The sequence below is a fragment of the Dermacentor variabilis genome, chromosome 2 (genome assembly GCF_050947875.1).
Source record: "Dermacentor variabilis isolate Ectoservices chromosome 2, ASM5094787v1, whole genome shotgun sequence".
Classification (NCBI taxonomy): domain Eukaryota; kingdom Metazoa; phylum Arthropoda; class Arachnida; order Ixodida; family Ixodidae; genus Dermacentor; species Dermacentor variabilis.
In genome coordinates, this window is record NC_134569.1 from 135,213,691 (window position 1) to 135,229,983 (window position 16,293).

The window sequence follows — 16,293 nt, forward strand, 5'->3', positions numbered from 1 at the left end:
TGTTCAAAATTAGGCTTTATGGTTCCTCAAAATTAGTCACTGAGAGGCACGCGAAAGCCACCTGTGCAAATAGTTCATGTGGCAAGGGGGACACAAAGTGAGATTGTAAATATTGCTGTGAGCAGCCCAATTAATTAAAATTGATTAACTTCTTATTGACTGCAGTAAGTGTGTATCTTTGTATTCAAAAGTTAGAGGCAGTCGTGTTTCTGCACGGTTTAATCTGGAAGAATTCTTCAAGCATGTCTGTGCACCAAGATATCCGACTCCAAGTGTTAATTGTTGTTCGCATAATACGCATGCAAGAGAGTGAGGATCGGCGCAAAGCTCCTCCCTGATGTGACGCGGTTGTTGCGTGCAGCGTTTAGTCTGACAAGGCGGAGTCACTGGCAAAGATGATAACTGTTCCCCTTCCCCTCTAGGCTGGAGAAGTCAAGATGTGACAGCGAGGTGTGCCGTGCCAGTTGTTTCTGTTGATTTTAATAAAACTTACAGCACTTGGAAATCAGCAGTCACTTTACTTGCGTAGCCCAGGCAAGGACCATGCCCGCTCGTCTAGTCACCATTGCGCACGCGCACTGCCCTCCGGCTTCTCCGCTCGCGCCATTATCTCGGCATGGCAGCTACCGCCATCGTTACAGGATGCGCGGTCGCCTGTTACGACAGCGGTTCCGGTTTTTCATTTTTTTTTATTTCGCCAGCCGAGAGAGGAAGGGCGACAGTTATCATATTTGCCAATGCCTCCGCCTCGTTGTCAGACTAAACGCTGCACGCAACAGCCGCGTCGCATAAATGAGGAGCTTTGCGCTGATCCTCACTCTCTTGCATGCGTAATCACGCGAACAACAATTAAAATATGGAGTCGGATATCTCGGTGCACAGACATCCTAGAAGAATTCTTCCAAATGAAACTGTGTAGAAGCACGACTCCCTCTAACTTTTCAAAACAAACATACCCATTTATACTGCAGTCAACAAAAAGTTAATTATTCAATTTTTAGTTAATTGGGCTGCTGACGGCGATAATTATCATCTCACTTTGTGTCCCCCTGGCCACATAACTCATTTGCACAGGTGGCCATCGTGTGCCTCCCAGTTACTAATTTTAAGAAAACCATAAAGCTTAATTTTGAGCACCCTGTACACCGATTGACACGTGTGTCGTAAACATAAGATCTTTTGCAGAAGACTGCATCCATTTTAAAACCATTCATACCTCAAACAACCAGCAGTGCCATCAATTTAACCTGCATGCCATTTTCGAGTTGTGTGAATATTTCTCTATGAATCTAAACAGTGATAAGTCCCTCTCACGCATATTGCAAACAAGAAGCCTCCTCTTCAGCATATGTATTCCCTTGACAGCTGTACTTTGACTGATTTTGATGAGTGCGTACATTTAGGGGCTAAGACTACAAATCGGCTGACGTGGTCAAGCCATATTACCAAAACCTACTCATCTCTTTCTAAACAGCTCAAATTTTTGAAGTAAGGAAATTGATATATTATGCATAAGCGCGCATTTCCTTAAGAACACACGCAAGAGAGCATGTGCAAATACATGCACTCTTATTCTGCTTTTCTGGAAACAAATAGTCTCTTGGAGCTCACATTATCGACAGCAATACTACCTACACAAGCAAGGTGGCATAGAATGAAAGTAGCCCATGTTCAGTTCCAAGCCGAACTGTATAGCTAGAGTGCGCTAGAACTATAGCTCACTCTACATAGCCGAACCAACATTGATCCAGGTATACTATACATCTTTGCCGCCTTCCTCGAGGCATAATCGTGAATATTTTCTGTATTATGAACGAGCGCTGAAAAAAATTGCAATTTAGATTAATGAACGATGCAGATATTTGTTCCATCTGCAATAAAGAAATGCAGAAAGAAATAATAAGGCTTGCCTCAAATGTAACCAGGTCGTGGCCTCACCCCTTTCCCCCCTTTCTTTTGTTCTCCATCCTTAAGGTCATTCTGCAAGCAATAACCACTATCCGACTTCAAATACACACAGGCGCAGACATCAGCAAATGCAAGGACCTAGCTCTCGCACATTTATCAGCACCCCAGCCATCATCTTTTTTCCCTGTCACTTCCTGCCCATAATTTGGTTGCCTGCCATATTGCTACAAACCGACCGTTTTATCCCTTTGTTCAATCATTAATACCTCTGGTGGCACCTTGTAACGAGATGTTTACCCAAATTTATAAGCGTGCAGACGCACGACCGTAGGAGACGTATAATGACTCTTCTTTTCTTTGATCATACAGAACACTCAAGTAATTAACAAAGAACGTTTCTCGGACATGGTGGTCCACTACGTCGCAGTATGTTGTCACCAGCACTGCTGCTCCCGTCTACGTCACTACTATTCCGAACTTGCGCAGTACATACAGTTGCCCACACTTCTGCCTAGAGCGCCGAATCGGTGAGCTGCGATGCAAGGAAATTGATATCTGTCGCGTATCTCACCGCTTAGAGATACAAATACTGCGAACACCTGAAATCACAAGAACTCGCGGGCCACGCACTTCTTAGCTGGGTACCTAGCTTGACCTAGACTCCTGCAGGGCTCTGCTTAAACCGATAGCAGCTGCTGTGAACTTACCTCTTTTCTTTTTTTTTTTTTTTTGCTCTGCAGCGCAGTGCCCGAGCGCTCTTCACAGAAATGTACTTGGTGGCGCAACCCACCACCCCTTTCCGAAGGGGACGCTCATAGCATTCATCCATCCATCCATCCATCCATCCATACTACACGTCTGTCCATGGACAGGGCTCGGACTCTCACCACGTTAAATCACCACGCGTATGTAAACACAAGGATGCGCACCCCGAGAGCGGTGGAGGCGGCCACGTGACCCATGAGCAACAGCACGTCCAGCGGCCAATGGGCGGCCTGCAGCAGGAAGAGCTGTGGCCACGCCTCGTCCAGAATCGCGGCCTGGTCCCCCGCGGGCAGCGTGCGGAACAGCTCGTTGGCCCGCGCCCGGCGCAGCGCCACCAGCAGCACCTGGGCTGCCACCTCGTGGAGCAGCAGCTCTTCGCCGCCGCTCGGCCGGTGGTGCTGCTGCTGCTGCCGGTCCGGTGACGGGGCGCAGGGCATCGGCACGGCTGCTGCGCACGTACCAACGTGTTCACGGCAAGAAATAGACGCCGCTCTTGGTTTTCAGGTCATCAAAACTACAGCGGTAGATATCGACCGTGGCCTGCCGTAGATATCGACTGCAGCGCTTTTTGACGCGAAGTTTTCTCGCTGGTGAAAATCCAGGCTCTTAGATGCTGCTATTTCTCTGCAAATTATTTTCCGTAAATACTACCCACTAACGATATAATTGCACGCTTTATTTTAATATTTGCTTTCAAAAGGGAAGCGGGGGAGGTTGGCCTGAGGTTCACTCCTCCAGCCTCCTCTCTCTCTCTCTGGAACTTGGGAGAGGAAAGGGGAGAGAAAGCAACACTGGGCCCGACTAAGCCTTAAGCTTGGTCAGTGCTTGGCACGGAGCACCTTCATCGCTATTAAGACACCTTTCATTTATTGCTTTTCATTTATTCTTTTTCATCTATTGGCAAAGTCGCCTCCATACGCTTTTGGAATGCAACCATCATGCTACGGCGGAAGCTCCCTGCAGCTGTCTTTCCCTCTGTACCCGGTGCTCAAGTCTGTCTTCACTAAAAGATAAAAAACAATTTCCACGAACGTGTGTTGTATTGCTACACGAGTGAACTGACTTAGAGAGTCTTGCGCGCTGTAGCTATGAGGAAGTATTCATCATCATCATCATCATCATCATCATCATCATCATCATCATCATCATCATCATCATCATCATCATCATCAGCCTGGTTACGCCCACTGCAGGGCAAAGGCCTCTCCCATACTTCTCCAACAACCCCGGTCATGTACTAATTGTGGCCATGCCGTCCCTGCAAACTTCTTAATCTCATCCGCCCACCTAACTTTCTGCCGCCCCCTGCTACGCTTTCCTTCCCTTGGAATCCATTCCATAACTCTTAATGACCATCGGTTATCTTCCCTCCTCATTACGTGTCCTGCCCATGCCCATTTCTTTTTCTTGATTTCAACTAAGATATCATTAACTCGCGTTTGTTCCCTTACCCAATCAGCTCTTTTCTTATCCCTTAACGTTACACCTATCATTCTTCTTTCCATAGCTCGTTGTGTCGTCCTCAATTTGAGTAGAACCCTTTTCGTAAGCCTCCAGGTTTCTGCCCCGTAGGTGAGTACTGGTAAGACACAGCTATTATATACTTTTCTCTTGAGGGATAACGGCAACCTGCTGTTCATGATTTGGGAATGCCTGCCAAACGCACTCCAGCCCATTCTTATTCTTCTGATTATTTCCGTCTCATGATCCGGATCCGCCGTCACTACCTGCCCTAAGTAGATGTATTCCCTTACGACTTCCAGTGCCTCGCTGCCTATTGTAAATTGCTGTTCTCTACCGAGACTGTTAAGCATTACTTTAGTTTTCTGCATATTAATTTTTAGACCCACTCTTCTGCTTTGCCTCTCCAGGTCAGTGAGCATGCATTGCAATTGGTCCCCTGAGTTACTAAGGAAGTATTCATATTGTAACAAGTCAGCGTTTTTTGAACGGAGGAAATAACTTCCTTTTTCCATGGTTTTCGACACGGTGATGCCCGCGTGTATATATATATATATATATATATATATATATATATATATATATATATATATATATATATATATATATATAGTCTGAAGTAAGCTTTCATCACGACCTTCGGCATCAACGTCATCAAGAATATATAGGTGGCGCATCGGTTTGATTTGTGGGGCTGTTGTATGACCCAGAGCAGTGCAGAGGCGTTCTTTTCCAATGTATGCTATATCTACGTAACATGAGCGCCCCCCTGCACCCGTATAGGGGCACAAGCTCTTACAAGCAATCTTTCAGTGCGCTCTTGCTCTAAGAAAAGGGCTTCCGATAAACACTGCCTCTTTCTCTACTGTCTCCGGTTCCCATTTGTCACACCGCCATCTCCCGCCAATGGGGGCACAATGCGAAAAAAGAAAAGAAAAGAAGAACGGGTGCTTAGATTTAGGGGCACGTTATTAAGGTCCAAATTATTCCGGACACCCCCACTACGACTCGTGCCTCATAATCAAATGGTGGTTTTGACACGTAACACTCCATAACTTAATTCTAAGCGTTGCAAGGCTTCTAAACACCCGCTAAATAAAATGTTCGGTATACCGCTGGCTGAGATAATATTACTAATGATCATCACTACTGCCATGCGTTCAGCGTTCAGCATCAGACGCAGGTGTCGCGTGCTGCGCCACGAAGCAATACGGCGCGAGCAGACAACGGTCACCATACGCACGGCATCTATCTATGCGTAACTATATGTCTGAGAATCAAGAGAAAGAACGACGTTGCCGTGACTTTTGTAAGCAAGTTTTTAATTTGTGCTTTAGTACATCTTTCCTGATAGTTCTTTAAGTTATTTCTTTAGAAATTCTTTTCTAAATAATTATTTCTTTAAATTAGTTTCCCGGCAACATGCATACGTATTTTTATGAAAAATTCATGTGGTACGTATCTAGTACGTCTATAAATGCGCATGTCCTCACGAACTTTTCCCCACAACCAAAAAATGAAGGGACAAATATAGACCGCTGTCCAAATTGAAGAGGATCCGCATAGATGCGCCAGCCAATTACGTTCGTTCATTTCCGTGACGTCACGGCGAAGGCGAACTTTTCCCACTATTGGCGTATCTCGGGTGTAGATGTAAAATTTCCGGGCATTTCGAAATCGCGAAAGAAAATATGAAAAAAAAAATTGTTTTTTTTTTCCTGGAAATTTCGGGAACACTGGAAAAATGTGCCACACTTACTTAGCTTACGGGTCTAGAACCAACAGTTGTTATGGGTAAAGGAAAAGGCGTGTTTCCGAAACTTAGGGCAAGAGGTTGACATTCTATAACAAATAACCTCCATTCTTTTTTCTTTAGTTGGGCCGAGATTCTTGTTAGCTTTCGTAATCCTCGTTTACCATCCATAAAAGCTGCTCTTTTGCTCTCTTAGAGGAGGACTGGCTTGTACTGTCTTGTACACTTTTGGAACATCAGCTTCTCGGATGACGAATTCTGTGTGGCCTGTAGACGTTCGTTCGCCATTACAAGAACAACGTCAAACATGTGCGTGCCTTTAGACGCACGGAACAGCGAGAAAGCGGCAGCCATGAGTACATTTTCTTATACTATAACCAGCTTGAAACAGTTTACAATAGTCAGCTATTCTTTCGCCGTTATTATTCACTTTGGGAGAAAAGTTTGGTAAATGATTGAAGAAGTAAAGACAGAGCTTTCTCTACTAATTTGACAGCGATGAAGCGCAATACGCCGGACCAAAAGAACACGATACGGGCCACCGGACGAGTGCTACCAGTAACTGCATCAGCTGTAACATTTGTCCATTGGGTCCCGCGCATCGCGCTTCATTGTTTTCAAGCATATGCTCCACCAATTGGCCCAAAAGTCTGCGCTTCCAAATTTCTCTACTGACTCGCTCATCGAAATATCGGTGCCGGTACGTATGACGTCACGAATTCTGTTTTCTTGTTGTTGTTGTTGTCGTATTGCGTCGTTTTGGATCGAGATAAGTTTTCAAAGCCTGCTAGGATGACCCGTTTGTTCCTTTAAAATGCAGTGAAAAAAAAAAACTATAATGAAAAAAATCAACTATAAGTACATGCAAAGGGTATCGACCCATTACGCTATGACTATAGGGAACATCGGCGCAGCGTCACCAGCCTTTCGGTCTTGCGTATTTTCTGCATTACCATAAGCATCTACCTCACGATAAAAGGGAGACTTTTTGCCATTTGTGAAATGTAATGAGCTCATGGTGCTAGTTTAACTTTTCTTTTTATTGTATCTATGAGTATCACAATTGTCCGTCTGATGTGAAACCTGTTGAATGAAATTAGATGTCGGAACCAACGTCTTTAAAATCTTGCTCTAGAAGTGCGTCAATTCGAGTAGCGCAGCAAAGCAGCCAGCCAATTCAGGATGACCGCAAAATCTGCGTGAAAATTAAGAGCCAAGGGAAACAAGGACCTGTCGTAGAGCCTTGTCAAAACGAACCAGAAAGCAGAATAAATACTACATATACACTGGAGCATAGAGAAGCGCATTTTATACCACCATGAGGAAAACAGATGGAACTACTTCAGGGTGGTGACGCTTGCTCTGATATATATATATATATATATATATATATATATATATATATATATATATATATATATATATATATATATATATATATATATATATATATATATATATATATATATATATATATATATATATATATATATAAACAAGCAAGTTCTGCACAGAATGTCCATCTTCTTTCTGCTCCCGTGTACTTTAACACTCCTAGTTGGGACAACAGCAACTCGCGTTCTGCCCACCGACCAAAACATCCATGGGAAGACTAGGCAATGGATGCTTTTCTAGAAAACTGTGAATAAGAGTGTTACTGAGGCTGTCCTTCCAGTCATTTTTCTACAGCAAAAGGTCGGATCCCACGTGCCCCGCGATAAATGACGCATTTCCCTCGTCATGACGTCATTAATCTCGATAGCCTTTGCATGGATATGTAGTTAGCTATTTTTCATTAAAGGAGGACCCCGTTGCGTTCTAAGGGAACAAACGGCTTGATCTAGCAAGTTCTGAGAACTTATCTATGCCCCACGGTTTTCTGGCTCGTTCTGACAAGGAAGCGATCTACGAGAGGTCCTTGTTTCCGTTGGCTCTCAATTTCGACGTAAGTATAGCGGTCATCCTCCTTTGGAGGGTGACCGCCCCGCTACTCCAATTGACGCACTTCTAGAGCAAGATTTTGACGACGCTGGTTCTATGAGCAGCAAAAGGTGCAGAAGCAGCAGGCCACCAGCATCAAATATGTTGCGCAAACTTGAAACAATGTGTTGCCTAAACGTTTACACTCGCTAAGTGACGCCAGCTTAATTTTCGCATTATTTACATCAATTAACTCAATTTTATTAGGTATCTCTGGATCCTTGCTTTTTTATTTTTCGTATTTCCGCTTTTTATTGCCGTGAAAAAAAAACGAGAAAATAGTTCTTCCCCAGTTCCTTCCTTTTTTTTTTTTCATGCCCTCACATCTCTACTATCGTGAACTGTTTTTGATAGCAGAAGCACAGTGCAGCAAGTGCTGTGCGCTTTTGTGAGAGTTGGAAACCTTGCTAAGGGGGGCATCATCCTACAAATCCCTGCCGTCGCCACTCGTTTCTCCTTTTCATCTGTCCTACTGCGCTAGAAGCAGTACCGACGGGCTCTTGTAGAACAATGTACGCTTTGCTTCGCCCCATGCACACGATATGCTTCGGTATCAGTGGGTATCAGCATAACCCCGAGATCTGGTGACCCGACCGTGTGTAGCGCCGCCGAATCTCGGAGGCTTCAACATCATCAAATCGATATAGTTCCCTGCCACTAGATGGCGGCACCACCTGTATGGCCTGAATGTACGTGTCACAAGCGACGGTTGTTACAGTTTATGGATAATTTTCGTTCATCATGCACATAAGGTCGTCGATATTGCTCATGCGGAAAAATTTGTTGCCATTTCTGACAGAGCCGACTGTATACACTTCGTTAAATGTGGCACAGCACGTTTTCTTTTGCTTGCGTAACAAAACAAAAGGCAGACCGTTATATTCATGTGCAAAAACATACATTGAATTATAGTTAATAAAAACCATTACTTTCATGCAATGTGGAAAATAATATAGAAGTGTCTATATGTAGTAGTTGAGAACCGAAACTGAGCATCTGCGCCGCTGGTGTAGTGGTATCATGCAAGATTCCCATTCTTGCGACCCGGGTTCGATTCCCGGGCGGCGCACTTCAACATTTTTTTTCTTTTTTTTAAACTTCCAATTCATGATAAGGATATGACGATTCAAATGGCACACAAAGTACTGAAGGTGCACGGATTATCGACGTTAGTAAGATTTGTTGCTGCTTATAGGTAGCTGGCAAAGGACGCACCCTATCACTGCAGAGGAGGAGGAGGAAGCAAGCTACGGATATCCGTGTAGTCAGTGTAACGCTACAGAACTTCAACTGTGAGCTTTTTTTCAATATCCACTAGACTTTAGGAGTGTCGATGAGTGTGGTCTATCTAGCATCGCTGTAAATATTAATTCCCAGTTTGCTGTGTTGCGCCCAGCAAAAATAATAATAAAATAAAAAAGAAATTGATTCGCTCACTGTATTTTCGCACACATTTTCGCTCTTATTCTCATCAAATAAACAGCAGAGCGCGCGCGCACACATACGCACACGTGCAGACACGCACAACACTTCGTGTATCAATCAGGATGGTACGTAGCGCGCTTTACGTTTCACGGCAATCCCAATTTATTCGCGTTATTGCTGGCCATTTGCAGGCGAGAAGTGCGCCACCATGGGCGCGACACCATAGCGAAAGAAATTGCGACACCATTAATTGGACATTACTGCGGTTCTCATGGCTTATATATGTACGGTACTCGGGAATTGAAACACGATACTCGGAGCGCATGGCTGCCGGCGCTTTTTCCGCCGACCGTGGGTGCCGGGGACACCGAGCCGATGTATCGTAATACACGACAAAATGGAGATCATTTATGGCGCATTGTGACTGCATTTGGTCGCACTGCGATCGCCCAGCGCGCACCGGCGACGCAGAAAAAAAAAAAAAAAAACGGCGGCAGCCACGCGCTCCGAATATTGCGTTTCAATTGCTGAGCACTCACTGCGGATACTATCGTCACCACGTGATCTATCCGCTGTGGTTGCTCAGTGGCTATGGTGTTAGGCTGCTGAGCACGAGTTCGCGGGATCGAATCCCGGTCACGACGGCCGCATTTCGATGGGGGCGAAAGGCGAAAGAACACCCGTGTCCACGTTAAAGAATCCCAGGTGGTCGAAATTGCCGGAGTCCTCCACTATGGCGTGCCTCACAATCAAAAAGTGGTTTTGGCACGTAAAACCCCATAATTTAATCAATTTAACCACGTGATCTACGCCCGCGGGATTTACGCACCGCGCTTGTATCGCTGCCATGATTAAACCTGTTCGGGGAACATTTAAATTGTCGCTGTCGTCATCAGAATGCTTTAGCACAATTGCTCCCTCGCGTGATCGCCCATGCCGAGCGCCATCTCTGCGCGTTATACTTAATATGCTCATAGCACACGCAGGTATAAGACCTCATAGACGTGGTAAGTGAAATGGTAGGGGAGTGAGTGAGTGGTCAAGCGTCTTTAATGAAGACTAAGCGAACAAAAAAAAAATCGGGGAAAAGTTGCAAAACAGAGAAATCGGTGTAAAACTCCGCTAGGCTGTTCTACCGCCATCCAACGTGCGCGAAGCGCAGCTTCTGCTCCGGTATAGTTTTTCACAATGTGCGCGAGCTCCGAAGAGCTGAAAATTCAGAAAAGTTTGCATAGACGATTACAAGGAAATGACATATCTCCTCCTCGTGTTTCTAAGCGGCGGTTGAACGTTCGATGACGTACCTCATACGGAACAATAATTGCCAGATCGCCAGGATAGACGCGCCTTTACCTAATGCGGCATTTCACAGGTCACCGTACACTCACCATCGTCGGTCAGTTAAGTGTCGGTATTGGATTCACGGAGCTATAATAAGACACAATCTCGGTTGAGCGGGGTAGCCGACAGGGTGTTAACTTGCACGACTTCAACGAACCGAATTACTCCCGTACCGTCTGGTGGGAGATCCGGCGGTGCCATGGCATCCCTGTGCTGCGGCAGCACCCTGCGGAATGCGCTGGCTCCGCCGTCGCTTCCGCCTGCGTTGCAGCCGAAGTCCAGACCGGCGAGCAGGCGTGCCGATGCGAAGAGCGACGACGACGACGAGGGGGCTGTCTCGACGGCAGACGCCATGGGCGCGGCTGGAATGTACAGCGGGGGCCTGCTGGAACACAAATGAAAAAAAAAAAAAAACGCGTTCCTTTCGAAGATTTCGAAGCGTAAAGAGTCGCTCTGGCGGGGTCAAGCGCCGACACCTTGCAAGGCTATAGATACAAGGTGTCCCAGCTAACTTTAGCCAGAGTTTAAAAATATGCCGATGCACTCTAAGACGACGCGACCAAATGCATATTGCTGACTATTGTATGTAGGAAGTCACACCATTTTTACAGCGAAACTGTATACCACTACCGTCCAAGGAAATTTTCGTGTCGTAAACAAAAAACTTCGCATGCGTGGGCCGATCCCGGAGATAGTACAATGCCGGGCCGACCCACGTCGGAGGTGAAGTGGCGTTAAGCACTCCCCATACGTGGGTCGATATCTCCAATGGCACTTGGCACGATCTCTCCTATGCTATTCACAGCATGTTTACAGGAGGTATTCAGAGACTTGGATTGGGAAGAATTGGGGATAAGAGTTAATGGAGAATACCTTAGTAACTTGCGATTCGCTGATGATATTGCCTTTCTTAGTAACTCAGGGGACCAATTGCAATGGATGCTCACTGACTTGGAGAGGCAAAGCCAAAGGGTGGGTCTAAAAATTAATCTACAGAAAACTAAAGTAATGTTTAACAGTCTCGGAAGAGAACAGCATGCAGTTTACGATAGGTAGCGAGGCACTGGAAGTGGCTAGGGAATACATCTACCTAGGGCAGGTAGTGACCACGGATCCGGATCATGATACTGAAACAATGAGAAGAATAAGAATGGGCTGTGGTGCGTTTGGCAGGCATTCTCAGATCATGAACAGCAGGTTGCCACTATCCCTCAAAAGAAAAGTGTATAACAGCTGTGTCTTACCAGTACTCACCTACGGGGCAGAAACCTGGAGGCTTACGAAAAGGGTTCTACTTAAATTGAGGACGACGCAACGAGCTATGGAAAGAAGAATGATGGGTGTAACGTTAAGGGATAAGAAAAGAATAGATTGGGTGAGGGAACAAACGCGAGTTAATGACATCTTAGTTGAAATCAAGAAAAAAAAGTGGGCATGGGCAAGACATGTAATGAGGAGGGAAGATAACCGATGGTCATTAAGGGTTACGGACTGGATTCCAAGAGAAGAGAAGCGTAGCAGGGGGCGGCAGAAAGTTAGGTGGGCGGATGAGATTAAGAAGTTGGCAGGGGCAGCATGGCCACAATTAGCACATGACCGGGATAGTTGGAGAAGTATGGGAGAGGCCTTTGCCCTGCAGTGGGCATAGCCAGGCTGATGATGATGATACCTGGGTTGATCCACGTATGGGGAGTGCTTAACGCCTGCTTCACCTCCGCCGCGGGTCGGCCGGGCATTGCACTATCTCCGGGATCGGCCCACGTACGGGGAGTTTTTTTTCTTACGACACTAAAATTTTCTTCTACGGTAGAGGTATACAACTTCGCTGTAAATTAGTGTGACTTACTCCATACAATAGTCAGCAACGTGCATTTGATCGCGTCGTCTCAGAGTGCATCGGCATCTCTTTAAACTATGGCTAAAGTTAGCTGGGTCACCCTGTACGTGCCTGCATGCTGCAGGCACGTACACACACACGCACACTCGATTGGCACGTGTGTCCGCGGCCAACAGTTTGCGAAGCAGTGTTTCAGAGTTCGGTGTGCCTCCCCATATACCTTAACAGCAGCGAGCTCGTCGTTGGCACGACAACCGAAGCCGTCCCCGGAGCCACGCAGGGTGCGGACAGCGCTGTCGCAGGTTCGGTCTGCAGGGCGATGGGCGGGAGCTGAGCGCCGCCTCCGCTGCCGGACAGGAGCTGGTGGATCCTGGCCGAAAGACCTCGGTTGGAACCCGGAGGACGCGCAGGGCGTCCGGTCGTGGGCGCACCGGTACCGCCGCCTTCGGCGTTGCTCCTGTTCTTGTTTTTGTTCTTGCGCGGCCCGCGTTCCTCTTGGACGGCTGCGTTTCGATGGGTAGCGAAGGCGGGGGGGGGGGGGGGAGACGAAATTTGAGATGTTTAGCTTGCATAGAAAACGGCCGTGCTGGAACGCGAGCACAGTGCCAGCGTTCGAGCGGGATTATGTGCAGATATCGGCGGTGCTTGTCCCGTCAATTTCGTTCACCCGATGCGTTACAAACCGTAGCAACCAACTAGCCGGCGGCCCATTCGCCTATAGAGCGTCAAAGTGAAGTATTGCTGAGAAGTAAATGGCTGAGAGTGGCCCCTCCGAGGCGTCCGCTCAAAATCTGGTAAGATTCGTTGAAAGAACCGTTGCAGCTATCGCGATGAGGTTGGAACGTGACGTTTGGTACGGCGAGGGGAATGTGTGGGCATAGAAAGAAAAAATAAGTGTGGGAACATTAGGTGCGGTACGACATATTAATCATTGAATTTCTGTTAATTGGACTTGAGAGTTTCAAGAGCATTTAGGTGCGCTTTTCGGGTTTGCACCCTTAAAGTCCCTAGACTTGCACATAAATATGACACAAAGCACGAAAAGAAAGACAAGATGTTGTAGGTCCTAAGCATAACCACCTATCACAAATCTATGTGCAAGTATTGGTAAATGTATTCAACACACACACACACACACACACACACACACACACACACACACACACACACACACACACACACACACACACACACACACACACACACACACACACACACACACACACACACACGCACACACACACACACGCTCGTACGGCAAGCACTACGGCGTCTACTGCTGCGATGGATGCAGCTGCTTCTTCAAGCGCAGCATACGCCGCGGCATTGTTTACACCTGCATAGGTGGGCATAACGGCTAGCGCTCCTCTGAGCTTGACGCGAGTGAAGATGCAGAAGCTTGCTGGTAGGGTGGAGTTAAAACACTTTGAAGAGTAATAGAGGACACGTATAGTACAAAGCGAAATGAACACACACACACACACAAACACACACACACACACACACACACACACACACACACACACACACACACACACACACCAATATAACACGTCAATATTTTGGCAATTTCAAATTTCATGATAGATAAGATTTAGAGAATTATGATGTCTATCTTTGGCGCGGACTTACTGAAATTTAGGCCTTAACTTTTGAGTCTTCATTTAGTATGTTTTTGTAACAAAATATGAGGAGCACGCGCCTTACAAAAAAGAAAGAAATATTGCTCCTAGTCACACAGAATAATATACACAAGACCAGAGAGCAGTGGGAGACCGCGTTGCTCAGCTTTGCACCGGAAGACCAACTTAAGGCATTACAGCAGGCAGAAGATGCCGCGAGGGCCCAAGGGCTCGAGGCCGTCATCTAGGTAGAGAGGCCTAGGTCTCAAATTTGCTGTCCTAAAATAATGTTTATTCCTCCTCCTCCTCCCAGTCACTAGAATTTCAAATTGTGTTTTAAATACAACAATTGTCATCAAAAATTGTTTCAGTGGTCGCCTGATCAGAGGAATCTTGCTTTTGATGCGCACTTTTGATGTGATCTGGAGCGCACATAATTTGTTGTGCAATTGCATAATCTACATCACCCGCCGTGGTTGCTCAGTGGCTATGTGTTGGGCTGCTGAGCACGAGGTCGCGGGATCGAATCCCGGCCACGGCGGCCGCATTTCGATGGGGGCGAAATGCGAAAACACCCGTGTGCTTAGATTTAGGTGCACGTTAAAGAACCCCAGGTGGTCAAAATTTCCGGAGTCCTCCACTAAGGCGTGCCTCATAATCAGAAAGTGGTTTTGACACGTAAAAACCCCAAATATTATTATTATAATCTACATCGAGCACTATTTCTAAAGCAACCTTTTCCTTTTTCGTTCTGTTTTAGTTCCGCCCAGTATAATTACACACGTAGTGAAGACCGTAAGTAGGTCGATTCGCAATTAATTTCTTTCCTCCGTAACTAAAAATTATGCGCACTTACAATGTGCTGCGCTTGCTCCTTGGAAGCCACCGGGCAGGCATATGGATGTGCTACCTATATGTATAATGAGGTTAGGATTTCTAAATATAGGAAAACGGGCCACTTCGTTTAGCGTCAGCCAGTTCAGTACCCACCATTTCAGCTGTGGAACACTCTCGTAGCGAAATTTGTTGGAAGAATGTTGTATTGTTCTCTTCGTTACTTCAGCGACCGACACAAATATCATTGTGAAACTCGACATCAGTAAATAATATTGCGCAAACCGCAATGTTAATTCCTACGCGCGTGCGCGAGCACTGCGGTGCGTAGGTTTAGAAGTCGGGAACATACGTTTAGGCTGCGATGTAGCGAATCACGTGTTCCTAGCGTGCATCGTCCCAGGATAATATACAGGCTTTATTTCATAGTACTAACCCTGATGGCCACCGCCGTTCATCAGCTGTTGACCGCGCCAGCAAGTGCTCTTTAACTGCGGCCAGTGAACGCCTGTCAGAATGGCTTAGACACCATATAGCATCGCGAGTCGGATAATTCCTAGCTCTGCAGACTCGATAATTGCGCGAAAGCCCGTAAGATGGCTGTAGATGACGTGCAAATACCGCATATTTAAATCTTTGGTGGTGAAGTAGGAGAAAAGCTGACAAGAAAATTGCAAGCCAAATTTGCCATGTAATTTAATCACAGTACACTTGCTCCTCAAAAGGACGAAATGTTGTGCGTACGAATTGAACTCGAGAGTCTTTATTACCCATTAGCTTGCGTCTACGCTCCTATCACAACTCACGCGTGGTCGGTGCGACCGCTTGCTCTGTAAAGCGTGCTTCACGATATAACAATCTGTGTTGTTGTGGAGCTATACAACGCTGAACCTAGTGCACTTTTGGGCATGGTCCTCTTTTAAGTGATGGCATCCGATTAAAATACGGCAAAATACGAATGAGTGAAATCAGTTAAATCAGACATAAATACTGCGGAGTGCAACATGTTTTTACAAATAAAATAAATGTGAACAATTAGAACAACGTAACGCTAGCCGTAGAGCTAGTTTATCACGTCACTCACTACCTGGAAGGGTCACAGTAATCGGCGCGAGTATTAACGCCAGTGTCACGTCACCAGAACGAGCACTGTTTCTCCGGGTTCATCTCCGAATGCCTCGAACAGTTGAACGCGGCCTTGAACGGCGCGAATCGCGACAGGGCGACGTTGACGCGGAGTCTCGCCGGAACGTTCGTCTTGAAGAGGAGCCGCTCTCGAGACTGCGCGTCGGTCTGCTGCGGCTCGCAAAGCGTCGAAGCCCAATTGACGAAGAAGAGCTGACCGACCGTGAGGCTCTTGGCCTGGC

General features: G+C 46.4%; 1 non-coding gene across 1 annotated transcript; it reads left to right on the top strand.

Annotated features, from left to right (window-relative positions):
• Positions 1–8,865: 8,865 nt before the first annotated feature.
• Positions 8,866–8,936, top strand: TRNAG-CCC (transfer RNA glycine (anticodon CCC)). Its single transcript has one exon. It is a non-coding gene; the product is annotated as a tRNA-Gly (tRNA).
• Positions 8,937–16,293: the final 7,357 nt, after the last annotated feature.